The sequence below is a fragment of the Danio rerio genome, chromosome 20, assembly GCF_049306965.1.
Source record: "Danio rerio strain Tuebingen ecotype United States chromosome 20, GRCz12tu, whole genome shotgun sequence".
Taxonomy (NCBI): Eukaryota; Metazoa; Chordata; class Actinopteri; order Cypriniformes; family Danionidae; genus Danio; species Danio rerio.
Window position 1 is genome coordinate 10,895,759 of NC_133195.1, and position 21,712 is coordinate 10,917,470.

Here is a 21,712-nt window from a genome sequence, read left to right on the forward strand (position 1 = left end):
TAAATGCATTTGAAATAATAAGTACAATAAACTTAAAAAGTTTTGTATTTTCAACAAGACGAAATTAACTTTTTTAGGGCAGCGGGTTTCCATAATTTTTTTAAGTTCAATCAACCTGTACGGGCTTACAGTGTTGTTGTCTTAGAATTGTATGTACAATTGTATGTACACTCACCGTCCACTTTATTAGGTACACCTTACTAGTGTCAGGTTGGACCCCATTTTGCCTTCAGAACTGAGTTACAGTAATCCTTCGTGGCATAGGTTCAACAAGACACTAGAAATATTTCTAAGAGATTTTGGTCCATATTGAATTCATATCAGAACTCAAGTAGGCTGCGGTATTGACACAATGCTTAATTGATACTAATGTGCCCAAAGTGTGCCAAGAAGATTCCCCACACCATTAAACCACTACCATCAGCCTAAACCTTTGATACAAGGCAGGATGGATTCATGCTTTTATGCTGTTGATGCCAAATTCTAAACCTACCATCTAAATGTCGCAGCAGAAATCGAGACTCATCAGAGGAGGCAACGTTTTTTCCAGTCTTCTATTGCCCAATTTTGGTATGCCTGTGTAAATTGTAGCCTCAGTTTCTTGTTCTTAGCTGACAGAAGTGACACCTGGTGAGGTCTTCTGCTTCTGTAGCACATCCGCCATAAGGTTAGACATGTTGTGCATTCAGAGATGCTCTTCTGCATACCTCAGTTGCATCGAGAGGTTATTTGAGTTACAGTTGTCTTTCTATCAGCTCAAACCAGTCTGACCATTCTCCAACAAGGCATTTGCACACACAAAACTGCCCCTCACTGGATATTTTCTCTTTTTCGGACTATCCTCTGTAAACCCCAGATATGGTTGCGTGTGAAAATCCCAGTAGATCAGCATTTTTGAAATACTAAGACCAACCTGTCTGGCACCAACAACCATGCCACATTCAAATTCAGCTTAATCACCTTTCTTTACCATTCTGATGCTCAGTTTGAACTGCAGAAGATCTATGTTTACATGCTTAAATCCATTGAGTTGCTGCCATGTGATTGGCTGATTAGCAATTTGCATTAACAAGCAGTTGGACACTTTACCTAATAAAGTTTTTCATTTATCCTTTGGGTCAAAAATGACCCTCATTCACTAAACCTCTGACAAAAAAAGCAACTTTAATTTCAATACTAAGATCCACTTTGCATGAAGAAACAACCTCATGTTATTCACAAACTCTGTGAATGTTTTATCTCATCAGTGTGGAGCATGGCATTAATGTTTAATCAGTGGCCAACACTTGACATTCACTAGTAAAGGGTATATTGTCTAATGCTAAAATAAACTCCTTCTAGTTTACGGTTTGGTTAAGTTAAAAATATCAAGATAATAACCCATGTTTTAATATACATTTACATTAAATATGCATTTGCATATTGTGCCATACCTTATTTGATCTATGTTCTAAATATGAATTTGTTTTTCAACATTAACTTTATAATTTTTTGGATTTAAGTGCAGTTTTATTTAATCAGAGTTCTATATCTGGCTTGGAGCCCGATTCTGATTTTATCAAAAGTTATTACTGGTATTCAGGTGTCCTCAGATCCTCTGCGAGATTGTATTCCCCTGCCTGTAAGAGCTCTTCAGAGGAACACATTTTCCCCAGTGCACCGCTATAATGGAAGTGCTGAACGGCGGTGCCACATGAGAATCAGCTCTGAGGTCAGCTGTGAATTCCTGATGGCCATGAGCCACATCTGAATTGCATTGTCAGAGTTAGACCCACAAATAGTCCTGCAACTATTTTTCTTTTTAAATTCCCCTTTAAGGACATTCTGTGGATGTTGTTAAAATGGACAAATTTAGATTACTGCTTTAAAAGGTAACAAAGAAAAGAAGAAGCACGTCAGACACTGACGCTACATTATTTTGTATTTAACAGGAGTCGTGGCCAGTAATGACATCTGATGGAGCTTGATTGAGTGGACACTTTATGGGTAATTGATCGTCTCCATGTACTTCACACAATAACCTCTCTGCTGACCAAAAAAAAAAAAAAAAAAAAACACTTAAGATGAGGGCACTGCAATCACAGGGACAGCCGATGAAACATTTATCCCTTGTTTTTCTAATTAAACAAAGCAGATATGTATAATGATTATACTGAAAAGGCCTTGGGGTCTGTGAGACATCAAACACAATATACAGAGTGAGCTAACCAAATAAATTACACCTTTTTGCTGAATAATTCAGTGTTTTGACTCAACATTCAACTTATCTGCAGTGCTTTTTTTTTTTTTTAAATTAATGTTTTTTGAGATCCTTTGTATAATTATTTACAACTCTTGAGTAGATGATGCAATAACACTCAATGACATGCAATAACAGCAAGTCTCTTTCATTAGGCCCCTGTACGTACAAACTCGTGCATGTAAATGTTTTGAAAAACTAATTGTGATTCACCAAAGTTTTTCACTCTAAAAAGATCTCTAATTTTATGGAAAATTATGAGCGCACATACTCGAAAAGCACATATTCTTGGCAGCCTTAAAGGAGATCATTAGAGAACAACCTGCAATTTGAAGGTCACTACTTAAATCTATTTGAACTAATCCTTAAAGACATACGGTAATAGACTCAAAAGGGAAAATTACCTTATAATTTATTCTCCCTCATGTGGTTTTAAAACTTTTATGAGTTTCTTTCATCTGTCGAACACAAAAGATGATATTTTGAAGAATGCTGGTTGCTGGAACCCATCGACCTCTATTGTGGGAAAAAAATAATAAAAATACTATGAAAGTCAATGAGCCCAGTCAATGATTTCATTGACATGGACATTAGTAATCAAATTATTTGCCTTAATCTGAATAAGACAATAACATGATTAAGGTGTTTACATGAGCTGCTTTTGAATGTTACTTTCATGATCTCATTTTTATAGCACATAATTCGATTACCGTCCTTTGTGTCACCACGCTATGCACATTTCCACTGTAGTTTCATGTAATTTTATCTGTTTAGTTTTTCGTTTTACTGCAGTTTGGCACCTTCACTTTCATTCTGAAACGTTTCAATCATGCCTCCCATGACAAACAAGATATTGTATGCGAGTATGAACTGCTTGAAGAGTGTTTTTTCAATGCAATTTGATACCACATGCCGTATGGGAAAAAACAACAACAACAACCCACTTTTCATGATGCCGGTGTCTGTGGTCCTTGACTGACTCAGTAGGTGCAGAGAATAGTCTCAAACATAGTGTCCTACACAAATGAATATAATAGTGATAATAGTAGTAGTGTAATAGTGTGCTTGCGGTGTTTACATATCTGTGCTGCACTTCAGTAGTGTGACTAAAATTGGCATACTCCATGTCTTAATTTGATTTCTGTTTAGTTAAATTATGACGTTTATCATATTAAATTAACCAAAAATCATTGTTTACATGATAGACTCTTAATCAGAGTACTGTCTTAATTGTATTAAAATTATTGGTGTGATTATGGTGTTCATGTAAACATATTCAATCCCAATAGACTCTGTTGCAAATTGTCACTGTTACGGTATTAACGGTGTTTATATATATATATATATATATATATATATATATATATATATATATATATATATATATATATATATATATATATATATATATATATATATACACACACACACACACACACACAATTGAAGTCAGAATTATTAGTATCCCTGTTTATTTTTTCCCCAATTTCTGTTTACCAGTAAGAAGATTTTTTTCAACACATTTCTAAACATAATATTTTTAATAACCCATTTCTAATAACTGATTTATTTGTCTTTGCCATGATGACAGTAAATATTATTTTACTAGATATTTTTCAATACACTTCTATACAGCTTATAGTGACATTTAATGGCTTAACTATGTTAATTAGGTTAACTAGGCAGGTTAAGGTAATTAGGCAAGTTATTGTACAACAACGGTTTGTTCTGTAGACTATCAAAACAAAATATAGCTTAAAGGGGCTAATAATTTTGACCTTTAAATGGTTCTTCAAAAAATTAAAACTGCTTTTATTCTACCCGAAATAAAACAAATAAAACTTTCTCCAGAAGAAAATAAACATTATCAGACATACTGTGAAAATTTCCTTGCTCTGTTAAACTTCATTTAGGAAATATTTAAAAAAATAAAAATAAATAAAGGGGGGCTAATGATTCTGACTTCAAAAAACTATATATATAATTTGTGGCCTAAAATGTAACAGCTTGTCTCCAAACATACTGTATTTGCATTAATTATCATGTTTTGCTTTGAAAATACACAACAAAATCTTGTTACATTTATTTTTCTTCTGATCTCAAGAACCATTGGACTTGGAAAATACTTGAGTGACTGCTATTGCATTAATAGTAAAAGTGTAAATAGCATTCTTAACATATTGGGCCCTATCATACACCCAGCGCAGTGTGGCGCAAGGTGCGGTGCAATAATCTTTTGGTAGTTTCAGCTTGGCGCAAGAGTCGTTTTGAGGCGTTGCACTACGCTGTTTAAATAGCAAATGCATTAGCGCTCATTTTTTGCGCCCATAGGCATTCTGGTCTAAAAAGGAAGGCGTTTTGAGGCGGACCGCTGGCGCATTGCTATTTTGAGAAACTACAATAGATTTTTCATTAGACCAAAACTAACCTGGTCTAAACTCGGGCGCAGAGTTGCGCCTGGCTTACACACTGCTTAATAGGCACACGAGAGCAATAGGCAAATATCTTTACATATGAAAAAAAATTAATATTAAGGATATACATAGGATATAATAAGAATAGATATAGGATATAAATATAAAGGATTAAAATATTACAAAACATATTATTTTCTAGCCTACACAAATATGAAAAATCACTGCTTTTATGTCTTCATCTCGGGAGGCTTTTTCAGTTCATTCATATCAATTTGCTTTTGTATAATGTTATTGTTATTAGCAGTATTATTTATTATATCCATATTTATATTTGTTTTATTAAAAACAAGCTTAGATTTGCCCACCTGTCAGGTTTTAGACCATTTGGGGCACAGCATGTGTTTTAGGATACAACTCAGGTTTTTGAGCTCATTTTGTTATTATTATTCATTTATTCGTTTGCTGGAAATTAGAACTGAATTTAGAATTAATTTTAAAACAAATATTTGTGCTTAACAAACAAAATTAATTATTTATAGGCTAATTGATGTCTGTGCGTAAAGGTTTCCCTATCCAAGAGCGAATGTGAAAGTAGTTCCATTATCTCTCATTCTCACGCAGTAGATGCTCTGTTTAACAGTGTTCTGTTAAAAAAAAAACTGTCAACTTTTAACTGTTTGGTAGTGAAATGCTCATTTTTTCCATTTAGACTTACTTTGCGTCCTGTAAATAGCGAATGCGCCATGACGCAAAGCAGATTTTCCTGTCCTTAAATTAGCAAAAACGCGTTCTGACACGCCCTGAAAGCTTTTGCGCCCTGCGTTTTGTGCTCTGCGCATGGACCGTCAAAATAGAGCCCTAAATGACACCTTTCATATAAAAATAAAATTCTTAGTTCAACACTTGCACAGAAGTTCACTATAAATTGTTTTGTGTGTGGAGCATTTGCATTGTTATTGCATTTATGAAATCTTTCTATAATTGATGTAAACACTTATGTGGGTGTTTGATTCACCTTTTTTTAATTAACTGTAATATAGCTTAAACAAAAAACTACACTGTAAAAAAATAATTGGTTCCACACAAATTCTTCATGTTGTTTCAACATAAATCAATTGTTAACTTAAATATTTTTACAAATTCAAGTGGATTGAATGTAAAACATTTAAGCTGTCCTAAAAAAAACATAATAATTTCAACTCAGTTTTAATGGGTTGAACAAGGAGCAAAATATAATTTTCTTTTGAATGTAGTAGGCAGAAAAAAAATACATTTTTTACTCAAAAATACTTTCAATAAGACCTTAAAACTATGCCATGAACTACTATACCATGAACCCTTGTTCGGTGCTTAGTCAGAGTTTCAAATACTGTATGTTTAACAATATATATATATATATATATATATATATATATATATATATATATATATATATATATATATATATATATATATATATATATATATATATATATATACATACATTATCTTACAACTTGAAGTATACAAGATCTTTCAAAATATATGAAAAAAATCAGAGAATGACTAGATTATTAAGCTGCTTTATTTTCTATTTTTCAGATACGTTTCCTTCTTTTTTTCTACTTTTATTTTTTCTCTCCCCACACGTCCCATTTCTTCAGTTTCACTGAGTAATTGGCTTCACTGTATGCAAACCAGCATCCCTGACCTGATCTAATTAGACCAGAAAGAAACATGTTGCTTTGACTGTGTAAATGACATGAAATCGTTTGTCAAATGTATTCCACATGAGCGATGGCACCCCTAATTGAGGTTTGACATTAGTATCAATGACACCACCAGAAACTAATTACTTTGACAAATAAAGCATGCTTACGATTTTATGAAACAGATTATGAATGCTGCATTGGCAACAACCAACACAAGAAACTCAAAGACTTCTATATTTATATGTATGTGTTGAACTGTAAATGTGGTATTTTAAAAGTTAATGGCCACAAAAAAAAGTAAAAATAAAAAGTTTATATACAGTACATTATATACTCCAATGACATGTGTGATACGATGTATGCTTAAAAACAAATATATTACAGGTAGTGTGGTGTAGTGCTGTAACATTATTGGTTAATACGGTAAAGATTAGCATGCAAGCAATATTTTGACCTTGGCTTTGCTTCACTGTGGACACGCTTGCAAATACACTGTTATTCAGCTCACGTAAGGTTCATTTTAATAAAATTTGGCACCTAACCCAACAATTCAGAGACATTTCAGACTGAATCAGATCTCTCTCACAGCATCTAACTGGAGAATCCTGCAGTAAACCAGCAACATTTGCTTTAAACATCCATCCTTATCATCCTTATCTTTACGTCTGTGCCTTGTCTTATGGACAACAATGAATATATTTTAACCCCACCTTACCTAATGTGCCATAATTACAGTTTGAAAAAAAAAAAAAAAATTATATATATATATATATATATATATATATATATATATATATATATATATATATATATATATATATATATATATATATATATAATGTTTGTGATCCTGCAAAATTCTTAATCTAAAAGCTAAATAATTGCAAAAAAAAATAGAAATAATCTCATAAAACATTAAAATCCAAGCTATATAATCAAACTATATTTATTTGAGGGGCATATTTTGAAGGGCAGGGGAGAGTTTTAAGCTTGTGCAGTGGGCAGACACTGATGAAGAGCAAGTGATTTACATTTGAAGTCATGGCAAAAATGAGATATAGATATCCTGTGGCGCAAATTGGTCTTTTTGTGCATTTGACATGCTTCAGACTGCAAAAAGAAATTGTAGCAAACATCTAACAAACGGAGCAATGGAACAGACAGATGGAGATGATGGATGACTGGATGTGACCGAATTGAAGTGCATTACTTGTTTATAATATTTATTTATAAAATATTATTTATAATATATGGCTGGAATTATGGTGTGGTAAAATCTATAAATTATTAACTATCAAAACTATTAATATTTAACTTTTTCCCTACAGTTAACGAAAGTGATTTCCTGCCATTGACAAGTTTTACAGCAATCCTTGTTTTAGATGTACTATAGTAGGGGAAGCCCTAATGCATGTCCTATGTGTGAGGGACATGATGTCAAATGCTCCGGGAGGTGAAATCTGAGAGAGAGAAAGCAAGATCCTGGATAAAATAAATAAATAAATAAATAAGAGTTATACAATTTCTTTAATCCCATCCATTTTAAATCTTATCTTGACAAGAGACCAAAATAAAGAAGCTTTTATTTTAATGATTTGCGTCATTGTCATCGTGTCAGATTACACACCTAACATAGTAGGCTTCCTAATAAGGTAAATAAGATTATGTGAGATTACTATAGAAACATAGGAGTTTATCCACTGCTCTACTTAATGATCTAAATGTAATTTTATTGTAAACTGAATTTTTATTTTGCTGTAAATAAATTATAATAAAAGATATTTGTATTTTCAATAGGAAGCTGAATTTTATTTTATTTTTTTAACTGTAAAGTATTATTGAGGGGAGACAGCTGGAGAGCCACGTTTTTTGATTAAAGAGCCACAGGTTCCAAACCACTGATTTAGCTGATCTTAGAGCCTGGGGGGAGCATAGCTTAAGGCTCGTTTCCACTGACTGATACAGTGCGATACGGTTTGGGTCGGTACGGTTCACCTTCATCTTGCGTTTCCACTACCAAGGGTACCCTTTTGGTGGGCGTGGTGTATGACAGAAAGTTTCAGTCGCATCATTCTCATTCGAGGAAATGTCTACAGTAAAGCTGCACAGGTCGTTCACATATCATATGAAAAGCACTTCTCACAATACAGATGCTTTACATACATAAATACGTCTGTACAAATGTTTATTACGAACTTTTCTATAAACATAATTTGATTATAACTGCAGATCAATGCAAAATAGCCTACTGTAACGTCTGTAATTATATAAAATAAATAAATAAATGAACATATATATATATAAACATACAGACCCTTACAGTCTCCGATATGTTACCAATTAAAGAAAAACTACACACATCATACATTTTGTCCTTAATTAGGTTCAAAACAACACAAAATATAGCCCACGGTCAGTAAAAACCTCTCATCTGTGTCTAATCTTCAGCAGCACATGTAAACTCTGTTAGAGAATAATTCTACCATTCCCAGTTCATAATAGTCCAAAAGGTGATGATAAAAATTAAAACAAGGCAGTTTGTTCACGTCTGCTGAAGAAATAACATGCTCCTTTTTTCCCAACTTTTTTCCACGCTCCACTCTCGCATTTGTCCTTTTCTTTCTGAATGTGTCACTCTCGCGTTTGTCAGGTTCTCATAGGATCGGGTTTCCAAAGCATGTCAATAACCAAGCGCAAGTTATTATTATCAGCTCAAGAAGTTTGTTCTTTCAGATATAGACGAACGCAAGGAAGAAAGCGAAACTGCTCACACGTCAGACTGGCTCGTAAAAAACTGCGAGGCACAAAGTAGATTATGCTCTACTCCATGGCTGTGTGGCTCTTCATCAGGATGATGATATATGAATATATAATTCCGCTGTAATCTCTCGCTGTGTATCTCAAACATGGCGGGTCCTTTGTTTACATTCTGGCTTGTTGTAAGCAAATGACGTATCTCTGTAAATCAATAGCAATAAGCTGCACGTCTAGCTCCGTCTTTTGGTACCCTTTCTTGTGTTTGGGACCCTTTCGAAAGGGTGCCGAAAAACTGGAACGGTACGGTTTGGTTCGGTACGCTTGTTGAAAGTGGAAACGGCCATAAAAGCGTACCAAACCGAACCGCACTGTACCACTCAGTGGAAACGGGCCATTTAATTAAAAATAGATGGTTGCATTGGATTAGACCATTAGCATCTTGCTCAAATAACCAAAGTGTTTCAATAGTTTTTCTTATGTAAAGCATGACACATATATAGTTAAATGTATAGTTACATGTAAGACTGACAGAAAATTAAAAGTTGCTACTTTCTCAGTCAATATGGTTAGGAACAATATTCTCATTCTGTTGTAATAATCAAAGAACCTTGAAGTACAAGACACCGAGGTATGGCTGCAGCAGGCAAAACATCAGGTAACACTTTACAATAAGGTTCATTACACTGTAAAAAAAAAAAATAAATAAAAAATTACAGAAAAAATCTCAACATTTTTTTACAGTAATTTTTTGTCATTTCACATTATATTCAAAACTTTGTAAAATGACAAATATTCTCTCTAAATTAACAGTTTGACTTTGATTTTAGGTTCTTTATTATTAAAGACAAATTACTGACATTTCTGATTTTTATACAGGGAAATTACAATATTATTTATACAGTATTTTTTCAGTTATTTTAAATTATATTCTAAAGTTCGTAAAAATTACAAACAATGTCTCTAAATTAACAGTTTGACTGTTATTTTATGTATTATATAAATAATGACAAATTACAGCAATTTGTCTGTTTTATACAATAAAATTTACGTATTATTTACACGTTTTTTTCCTGTTTTTTTTTTTTAAGTACATTTAAAAATACATAAAATTAAAGTATTAAATTGTAATTACGTGCTCTTTAAAATAATTAAAAAAAAGATCGTAAAAAAAATGTCAAATGACTGGCAGCTACGGCTGCCAAACAAAAACCATAAAATTATGGTAAAATTTCTTTGTTAAAATAAAGTGCAAATAAATAAATAAATAAATCCACAGATATTTTTACAGATATGTTCTAGATTATTACGATCAAATTCATACAATAAAGTTACAAACTAAGAGCGATCACATGCACCTGTTCCAGATTCTGCTGATTGCACAAACACAGTCGGAGGATCGTTATGAACTGATTACATGGACTTTAAAAGCAGCACAGACGCATGCACCAATTGCTTAGTCTTGTTATACGGCTACTGTGAACATTATGACGTGGTTTCTTCTTTTGCTTTGTTTGTTAAATGTTTACGTTGTTTGCTGCCGGGACTGATCATTTGCTTGTTATTTTACCATGACTCTGGATTCCCTGCATACATCTGTTGGCCCCTGTGTTGACTGTTGCTTACCTGACCATCTCTGTGTAATAAACCTGCATTTGGATCTGCAATCCTTTGTCAGGGTCCCCTTCACATTACAGATCCATTTCATTTAAGATTTGGAACTGAATCATTCCATATAACCTCTATATGTTTTACAGGAATACTATTCAATAAAATGTAACTGTTATGTTAGTTGTGAAAATTTAATAAGTTGTATCTCGTTTGTTGTTTTTTCCTAACTTTTTTGATCCAAAATAAAACTGTTAAATTACGACCATGAGCATGTTTTGGCATTTTAATAAAGGTGTTTAATCGTAATGATTTAGGGAAAATTATTTTAAATAACATTTTCTCTTGAACTCTTAGTGCAGTCACTTTATTGATGGTGTTTGATCATAATAATCTAGGAAAAGTCTGTAAAATAACAGTGTTTCTCTCTTATTGTGTAACTTTATTAAATAGATTTTATCGTAATAATCTAGAAAATATCTGTAATAATTTTAATGAAAATATCTGTAGATTTATCAGTTTTTGCACTGTATTTCAGCAAAGAAATTTTACTGTAAATTTATGGTTTTTGTTTGGCAGCCGTAGCTGCCAGTCATTAGACCTTTTTTTTTTTTTTTTTTTTTTTACAGTATAGTTAATATATTTATGTATAATGTATTATAATGTATTATACATTATAATGTATAATGTATCTACTATCATGAACAACACATGTACAACATTTATTAATCATAACTGAAAATTTACTAATGCATTATTAACATCCAAGTCCATGCTTGTTAACATTGGTTAATGCACCATGAGTTAACATGAACTAACAATGAACAACTGTATTTTCATTAACTAACGTTGACTAGCATGAACAAATAGAGTAGTAAATGTATTTTTCATTGTTTGTTCATGTTAGTAAATGCATTAATCAACATTACCTAATGAACCTTATTGTAAAGTGTGACCAAACATCATAGCTAGTTCATACTGCCTGTGCAAGCAGGTAGGCCCACAGAAAGTTACCTACATGGGACTTTTTTCAGGTTCTGTATAAGAATACAGGTATAAAAATTTTTCTTGATTGTTATGCCAGAATGAGAGTATAGTTCAATCAGCCTAGAAAATAACTGCTCGAAAATCTGCTCCTGCCAGAACTGAAGATTGGCTGAGCGGATTCAAAAATTGTTAAAACTCAACTGCTTAACTCTAGGGGAGATGTAAAATTAGTCTATTAAAAAAAATAAAAAAAAGTGAAGTGTTCCTTTTAACAAGTGAGATAAGTAAAATGTGCAGAGCAGGGGTCGTGAGGATCAGAATTGAAAACTGCTGCTTTTATACACCTCAGTTTTATGAGCTTTGGAGGTAAATATCTTCTTTTTATTCCCTCCAGATCAGGATTAAATCCATTTTATACAAGCCTGAGGTATTTGAGCATCATTCATGAAACAGAAAGAGGATAAAAACATGGCCAAGAAAAAAAAAAAAAAGTAAAGCTTTGTTATGAGGATCAAACGTCGGTCATCTCCTTCTTGCACAGAAATACAGAAAGTCACAGAAAGTTTTCCCTAATCAGCCATCTGCACAGCAGCTCCCCGGCGGCCCATTGCGGGTTAAAATGAACGCAGGAGCCTGTGAAACTTGGCCAGAGCAATCAGTCTCCATCATCAAACAGCAAAGAGGGACAGCTGTGACCCCGCACAAAACTATCACCTCCACCCTGGGCTTCAGGGGAAGCATGAGAACAGGCTGCCTGAGGCTTCCTCCAACAGCTTTACTCTTGCGACTTCACATCGCTTATTCACTTTGTAGCTTTTGTTCCCCCAAAATCCTCCTTCTGTGAGGAATTTCCTCTGAGAGCGTGCTCGAAACAGAAGCAGGCCAGTTGGTCTGTGACAATGTTGGTGTTGGTAATCTGAGGTTGAGCTTGTGGTGTGGAGTGAGTAGAGTTTAACGCACATTAATGATTTCTTTAGCTGAGTGACAGATTCCAATTGGATTAACAGTTTTTAGAGATTTTTTAGAGTTCCATATGTAGGTTTATGTAGATTTCACATTTGATTGCATTAGACACAGTAGCCTGGTTTCTCTTACACGTTTGTGCAAAACCATTGTAATATGCTCATAATTAATTTATTTTCTTGTTGGCTTAGTCCCTTTATTAATCCGGGGTCACCACAGCGGAATGAACCGCCAACTTATCCAGCAAGTTTTTACGCAGCAGATGCCCTTCCAGCCGCAACCCATCTCTGGGAATCAGCCACACACACATTAGGGACTGTGGGGGAAACCGGAGAACCCGGAGGAATGCTACGTAAATGCAGGGAGAACATGCAAACTCCACACAGAAACGCCAACTGAGCCGAGGCTCGAACCAGCGACCCAACGACCTTTTTACTGTGGGGCAACAGCACTACCTAATGCGCCACTATTTCGCCTATTCTCATAATGTTGTTGAAAAATCATTGCAAACTTAGATGTTATGAGTTATAACACATTTTCACCTCTCGCAATATTCATTCATTCATTTTCTTTTTAGCTTACTTCCTTTGTTAATCCAGAGTCGCCACAGCGGAATGAACCGCCAACTTATCCAACACGTTCTGGGAAACATCCACACACACTCATTCACACTCATGCACTACAGACAATTTAGCTTACCCAATTCACCTGTACCGCATGTCTTTGGACTGTGGTGGAAACAGGAGCACCCGGGGGAACCCACTCAAACCCAGGGAGAAAATGCAAACTCCACACAGAAACGTCAACTTACCCAGCTGAGGCTCGAACCAGCACCTCTCACAATATGACATTCAAAAAATAAATAAATAAATAAAATAATAATGCTTAAGGATGTTAGTGTCACAACTATACATAATTCATATGTAATTGTTGTTTGCTAGAGTCAGCTTGACGCAAGAATCGTTTTGACGTTTTGCGCCACGCTGTTTAAATAGTAAATGCATTTGCACTCATATCTTTGCCCACAGGCATTCTTGTCTAAAAAACGAGGCGTGTTGAGGCGTGTTGAGGCGCATTGCTGGCGCGTTGCTATTTTGTGGAACTATAAAAGACTACACAATAGACCAGATCAAAGCATGTCTATAGTCCAGTGCAGAACGCGTTAGTTGTGCGCCTCAACACGCCTCCTTTTTTAGACCAGAATGCCTGTTTGCACACAAATGAGCGCAAATGCATTTGCTATTTAAACAGCGTGGCGCAAAACATCAAAACGACTCTTGCGTCGAGCTAAAACTAGCGAACAACAATTGCATGTACACTCAGGATGCACAGCAATATGCAAATATCTTTACATATGAAAAAGAATTAAAGGATTAAAACATTGCAAAAATTATTATTTTCTAGTCTACATGAATATAAAAAACACCGCCTCCATCTCGCTGGCTTTTTTAGTTTATTCATGACAATGTGCTTTTGTATATTTTATGCATATTTATTTTTTATTTTTTTTAAACAAGCTTAGATTTACCCACCTGTCTTGGTTTTAGAGCATTTGGGGCATAGCATGTGTATTTGGAAATAACTTTGTTATTATTGTTCATTTATTCATTGGCTGGAAATTAGAACTGAATTTAGAAATAGTTTTGAAACAAATTTCTGCGCTTAAAAATGAAATTTATTATATATAGGCTAATTTATGTCTGTGCGTACAACACATTCCGTACAACCCTATTCACAAGAGTGAAAGTAAAGAATGAGGAGGCTCATCTCTCATTCTCGCGCTGTAGATGCTCAGTTTAATTGTTTTCTCACTAGTGAAGCACTCAGTTTTTCCACTTACAAAGTCTGCCATGTAAATAACAAATGAGCTATGGCGCGACGCAACAGACTCTTAAAAGAAATGGGAGATAAGACTCTGATTCTCAAAACACACCTATAACTCATTAAGAGAATAAGTTCAATCCTATTAGAGCACAGGTGTCAAACTCAGTTCCAAAAGGGCCGCAACTCTGCACAGTTTGTTTCCAACCCTAATTAAACACACCTGATACAACTAATTGAGTCCTTCAGGCTTGTTTGAAACCTACAGGTAAGTGTGTTGGAGCAGGGTTGGAACTAAACTGTGCAGGGCTGCGGCCCTCCAGGAATTGAGTTTGACAAACCTGTATTAGAGCATGGACCACGGCGCAAAGCGGATTTTTCCATCCCTAAAATAGCAAAAGTGTATTCGGACACGCCCTTAATGTTTTTGAGCGCTGCGCTTTGGACTTTGCGCCTGGATTGTCAAAATAGAGCCCCTAATGTCATGTCATTCATCACAATCAGTTCATACTAATAGCTACCCGACACAAGGAAAATATAAGCAATTCATTCATTTGGTTGCAGATACTGAAACAGACGTTCACCCATCATTCTTCCCACCAGGGGGGTAGGCTACACCCCATGCCCACATCCTCGGCAGTCATAGCTGGATCTAAAAGCTTCTGATTTAAGCTACAGAACGGCCTCCACCAAAGAAATTGTACGATTTGTTAAATAATACTCATCAAATCAACTCATCAGAGATATGACTAATCATATCCTGTGAGAGACTAGTGATGTCTTGTGGCTGCAGACATGCTGAAGTCATGCAAAGCAAAGGGCCTTTACACTTCCTTCCTACTCACTTTTGAATGCTGTGACCTTCAGAATGTTTTGTTGTGATTTTTGCTTGTGCCACAGTCATCGCTGTTCCCTTTTGATAACTGTTTTCCACTAAAGGGTTTCCATTGAAGTGCTTTGGCTTACCTCAAATAACTGTCATTACATTCTGCATTTCTATTTCAAAGAAAACAGAAGCAATTCATTTCCAGATGTATTTAACTCCTACATACTTGGGCAAAAAAAGTAATTATATTCATACATTTAAAAATAAAATACTTTTTTACTTTATTGCAATGTATGTCCACTGATAAATCATATATTCAGTACACAGAGTTTTGATGAAGAGTTTATAAAAATTTGTTATTTTCCCACTAATTTGAGTTTTTAAAAAGATGCTAAATTGTGTTTTTATTTATTTTAGTGTATATTTAGTTTACAAAATGAAAATGCAAACAGCTGAATGAGTGACCAGATCATTAAGCTTCATTCTTATATTGGATGTTTCAGTTGAGGGTTGTCATAATAAATGAAAAAAAAAAGTCTACACACTCTCATAAGTCTAAAAAACACAAGCCAGATGAAGTGACAAGCAATAATAAAAAAATAAAAAATAAAAAAGGCAAACAATTCAGTCATAGGTTGGCCATAGTCAATGTTAAGCTAACAAGAGCTGAGATCCATCTTCATTTAATGAGTCAAATGAAAATGCATATGATCAACTGACCTGCATACTTTAGTTTAGGTCACAGTTCACAGTATTAAAAAACCCATTAACTATTACTACTAGCTTAAAAGAACGAACTAGCTGTTTAATTAATAGTTAGTAAGGTAGAAATTAATTTTATGTTTTGGGTATGATTAGGGATGCGGAATAAGATCATACTGTGGAAATATAAATGTATGACTGAAACAACAAAAAAGTTGTTTTTAAGGTGTGTTGTACCTTAAAATGTCATGATTTCCTGAACCCTCACTTTCTCCAAAGTAATGCAAACTGTCAGTTTCACATTAGGCTGTGTCTATTGTTTTCTCAAGTTGGTCAACTTTTCAAATTACTTCTGTCTCCAGAATAACATTTGTACACTGTTTTAATGCTAACAACTCTACCTTTGTCTTCGGTGATGCTTTTCTGCTAAAGAAAACCTTTTGTTGATTAACTCATCTGTTCAGTTGCTGGGCAGGTTTCTAATATCTATATGCTAGTTATCATGACGTTGTCATCCATTCTGCAGACTTACATGCTGATGAGATCAGGCCTGAAAAGGCAACCCTGCTGACTCCAAAACTGAATTTGCATGCTTTGTTTTAGCCATCAACCCTCCTCCTAAGAACACAATATAGACATAACATCTCTGTCTTAATTCCGATTTGTGATTAAACTCGCAGACTGTAGTCCTCCACTAGGCTCTGTGGACACATGGACTTCTTGAAGATGCTGTATGACTGCAGATTAACCAACACATCTCAGTAAAGTAACTCTGCTTGTTTCGAGTCTCCTGGACTGGGTTCTCTACTCAGTTCACTCATTTATTATTATTATTTTTTTTACAATACTACTTTATAAATACTAATGAACAGTTCATAGCTTAAAGGTGCTGTTTTGTGTTAACTAAGTTTTTGACTCATCTAAAGCATACAAATACCATAGCATGTGTATTAAATAACTGTAAACATGTTAGGTGAACATTCTTGTTTATCTGAGAAACAATGCTAGTCAGATATTCCGCTTTGAACATGTTTGTTACTTGCTGGAACATTTGTCTATGTTTTGGTCCCTTTAACCTGCCCAATGCCAGTTTAGCCAATTATATTTTAGCACCCCAGTTTGCCTTTGTGGAAAACTGCACACTTCATTCATTCAGTCAGGAAGGCTCTCAAAGCATGTGTCTGCCACTGAAATGTGACCTCTGGTTGACAGCAACAGCCTTCAAAAAAAGACGCAGATTTAAAGTTTCACTTGAGGTAGTCATTAATTAGCAAATAACATAAATATTACATATGTAAACATTAGGTGGGGTGAGCAGGTTACATTGTAACTAGGCCACGCAGTGGCGCAGTAGGTAGTGCTGTCGCCTCTCAGCAAGAAGGTCGCTGGTTCGAGCCTCGGCTCAGTTGGTATTTCTTTGTGGAGTTTGCATGTTCTCCCTGCGTTCACATATGTTTCCTCCAGGTGCTCCGGTTTCCCCCACAGTCCAAAGACATGTGGTACAGGTGAATTGGATAGGCTAAATTGTCTGTAGTGTATGAGTGTGGATGTTTCCCAGAGATAGGTTGCGGCTGGAAGGGCATCTGCTGCGTAAAAACGTGCTGGATAAGTTGGTGGTTCATTCTGCTGTGGCGACCCCGGATTAATTAAGGGACTAAGCCGACAAGAAAATGAATGAGGTGAACTATCTGCTGCTGCTTTCATTAGTATGGCAATACATGTCTGTAACACTTTATTTTGATAGTCCATTTTAGTATTAGTAGACTGTCTGCTTAATATCTGTTGATACTGCTCCTTCAACAGACATTTAACTTTCTATAAGAAACTTTGCAAGTACATGTCAACATGTCAACACAAACCCTAACTCCAACATTTACATTTACATTTAGTCATTTAGCAGATGCTTTTATCCAAAGCGACTTACAAATGAGGACAAGACGGCAATTTACATTACTATATAACAGTCTACTTATAATCAAATGAAAATTTGTTGGCATGTAGATGCAATGTAACTTAAATTCAACAAACAGACCATCAAAATAAAGTGTGACCTAAATGTAATTTAAAATGACATTCAAACTCACATTATTAGCATTTAACACTAAATAAAGCACAGGAGGTTTACCTGAGGCGATCATTTTCAGTTTATTCTGTCAGGCACACTCCAGTTGGTGTTGTCAATCTGACAACCTGGGATTGCGTGTGTTTTGAACCAGGAGTGCAATACCTTGTTTAACCACTGGGTGTCAAACTTACAAACTGCACCTTAGATAATAGGCAGGTAATAAGTAAGTAGTAAACAGCATGCATTGTGTCCTAAACTAAAGTGTTATCAATGATAAATAAATACATACAGTAAATAAAACATTAAATGTATTTATTTATCAATTAATTAATTAATAATAAATAACAAATAATAATTATTAAGAATAAATAACTAAACTAGTACCTAACAAATTGCTAGAATGTAAGTTGTACTGACAACTTGATGTTTTGCCATCCTTCCTGAAGTTTGAAAGCCATTTAAAATTATGTTTGAGCTTCTAAAGAAAAATAACCATACATGTTTAAACTGTGTGAATGAGATGGACTGTTTCTTTATACTACGGCGGTGGTGAAGCTAATAGAGTAATCAGTCTCACAGCAAGCTATTCAGTTTCGAGTGACCAGCGTCCTGACAGCACTTTCGCGACGACACTTAGACCCAACACATCAAATAACCAGCACAATGGTTCTTTTACAATTCTGTCACATACCTCTATGGTGCAAATGACAGCGGATGACACACACAGAAAATAAAGATGTTCGCCGCTCGCCTCCAAACTCATTACAGCAGCCCTGAGGAGTGGAATGTAAACTCTAAAAGCTCTGTGTCTCTGCGTAGGTGAGCCAAAACTGCTTGGCATTCGCTAAAGCAACCCGTGTTGCTGTTGAATCACCAAGATTAAAGATCCGTACCGGAGAATGTTCTGGCCAAGGTGACGGGGAGCTGGGGGAAGGTCAGGGAATGTTGTTTGGTCCTGTGGGAGAGAAACATGTCACAGATCATCAGGTTTTCTCTCTTTCATTCTTAGATGCAGATTGATAAAAAGAAGGGAGGGGTAGACGCTGGTAGCAAAAAGACAAAGAACCTGAAGAGCTATTGAAAGTCCGAGGCCTTAAGCCTGGCTTACTTTGTGCAAATTTTAAAAATCTGAAACGATTTTAGCATGTCAGACTGCACTGGAATGACACACTGGAAGATCTCAGGTGTTGTATTGTCAGACTGAATGACAAAGAAGATGCGCCAAACATAGACATGCAAGAAAACTCACCCAGAGTTTGATGTCACATATTCGTGACACTTTTTTATTATATTGTGATCCCAAATTATATTTTGTGGCAAAAATAATGGCTTATCAGATCAGGTTCAGCGATCCTGTTGGCTCTTTGTTTGCTACTCGTTGTAGTCCAAATCACACTGCAAGAAAGTGTGCAATATTCTGACATGGACAGATATATATTCATTGATTCATTTTATTTTCAGCTTAGTCTCTTTATTAATTTGGGGTTAAGCAGCGCATGCCCTTCCAGCTGCAACCCATCACTGGGAAACACCCATGCACTCATTCACCCACTTTTAGCTTACACAATCACCTGTACCACATGTCTTGAAAAATTAAAAAAAAAATTTGAAAAATGGAAAACGGGGTGTTGAAATCCCAGACGAATCATAGCGCAACACCAAACAGTTTGATTGTCTTTAAGTAACGGTGCACTTATCACTTACAAGAATTTCTTGGGTTCAGTCTATCTAGGATTATGGGGATGCTGTTACTGATTCATGCAATCCTCAAAGTCCAGAAATATTTGCCAGTCAGTCCAGTAACCAGCGCTGATGGTGATGCCTCTGTCTTGGATCCGCATCATAAGCACATCTGTTTATTTGCACAAGTGGAGAAAAGCAGCAAAAGCAAAACTTTCTGAAATGTGCTTCGCTTTGTGTCAGTGTTTTCTCTCGCTCCGGCACTGCATTAATTTTTAAGGTTCAGTACAGTCAACAGATGTCCTTTTATTAATTTTCTTTCTGAATTTGTCACAGCGGAATGAACCGCCAACTATTTCAGCATATGTTTTACACAGCAGTCTTCCAGCTGCAAGCCATCACTGGGAAACATCCATTCATGGTCAATTTTAGCCTACCCAATTTACCCATACCACGTCTTTGGACTTGTGGGGGAAACTGGAGCACCCGGAGGAAACCCACGCGAACACGGGGAGAAAATGCAAACTCCACGCAGAAATGCCAACTGACCCAGCCAAGGCTCAAACCAGCGACCTTCTTGCTGTGAAGCGATCATGCTACCTACTGCGTCACCACATCGCAGATATCCAATTACCTATTTTTCATTTGGAGAATTACAGTTAGGCTATTAATAGAGCTTATAAAAGATCTATTCATAAACTAGCCTACATATGATAACTCCACACCAAACTAAGACTTTAATTTTATAGCTTTTTAGGGTGTACTCACACTATGTACAGCCCAGCACAGTGGAGATTTCTCTAGTTATATTGCTTTAGTCCTTAGGGATGCGGTGACTCGCAGTCAGATAATTGGCTGAAGAGATCAGCCACATTTGACGCTCATAAACAATCATAAAGTCCTCGTGCTGCAGGAATTAGAAGGTTTGCTGAAGGTGCGCATCTGTCGTGCAGTGAGGGGTTTGCGTATTTAATAAACTACGGCAGTTTGCATTCATAACAGTAAGAATGATTAATAAATCCATATAAAACAGTCTCTTAAAAGTCACGTCCCGCTTTCAGTTTCGGGCTTTGGCGCGTTTTGCACTCACACACAAGTGTACCACGCCAAAGCCCAAGTGAACCGCACTTAGGCACACCTCTTCCAACCGGGCCAGGGCTGGCCAAGTAAACCGTGTCTGAGCCCAATTCAGCGAACTCACACTTCTCAAACGATCCGGGAAACGGGCCTGGGCACGGTATGGATAGTGTGAGTAGGCCCTTAAATTAAAACAAATGTATGTAAAGTAATGTAATAATAGGCAGGCACGTGCACACATAGGGCTCAACCTGTGTAGTGCACATGCCCTTTTTAGTTTTGGATAGAAAGTGCCCTTCCAAAATGAAGGCGTGCGACAACACCGCTCTTGAGTACGCGCACTCCCCAATACCCCCCCCACTCCGCTTTACAGTATTCGCGCAAAAACACCACTGATCAGAACGCGCGTGACAACAACAACACCCCCCCCCCCCAACTCTTCCAAAAATTTAGCCTGCACATGCCCTTTGGACAGTCTCTGCACTGGCCTGATAATAGGCTATTATTATTATTAAAACTAAATTATTACTTCTCTGTAATCCTGGACAGACTAAAGACAAGCCTCACGAGTGATGAGATATTTAATATTAATCTGGGGTGCTTTCCCCAAAAACCATCGCTATCCAACTAAGGTCGCAAGTTTTGTCATTACAAACATAGTTTGTTTATTTGACGTTTCTAAAATCGAACATTCGCAAACTGTTGGTTAGAACATTTTTGCATGCTTAGCATGTCATATTGTAAAAATAGACTTTAAAAAATACCTATACTTATAATAATAATAATAATAATAATAATAAAATTAATAATAATAATAATAATAATGATAACAATAATAACAATAAGACTATTAATAATAATAATCATTAAAATTATTAATAA

At 35.6% G+C, this 21,712-nt stretch overlaps 1 long non-coding RNA gene across 2 annotated transcripts in view; it reads right to left on the reverse strand.

Moving 5' to 3' along the window:
• LOC137488721 (uncharacterized) overlaps positions 1-18,954 on the reverse strand; it is a 139,518-nt gene extending 120,564 nt beyond the window's left edge. The window contains exon 1 of one of the 2 annotated variants that reach the window (XR_012396370.1): positions 18,765-18,954. This is a non-coding gene — a long non-coding RNA (uncharacterized lncRNA). The remainder of the gene's footprint in view (positions 1-18,764) is intronic. The other variant, XR_011007899.2, reaches the window with a different exon arrangement.
• Between the last annotated feature and the right edge of the window lie 2,758 nt (positions 18,955-21,712).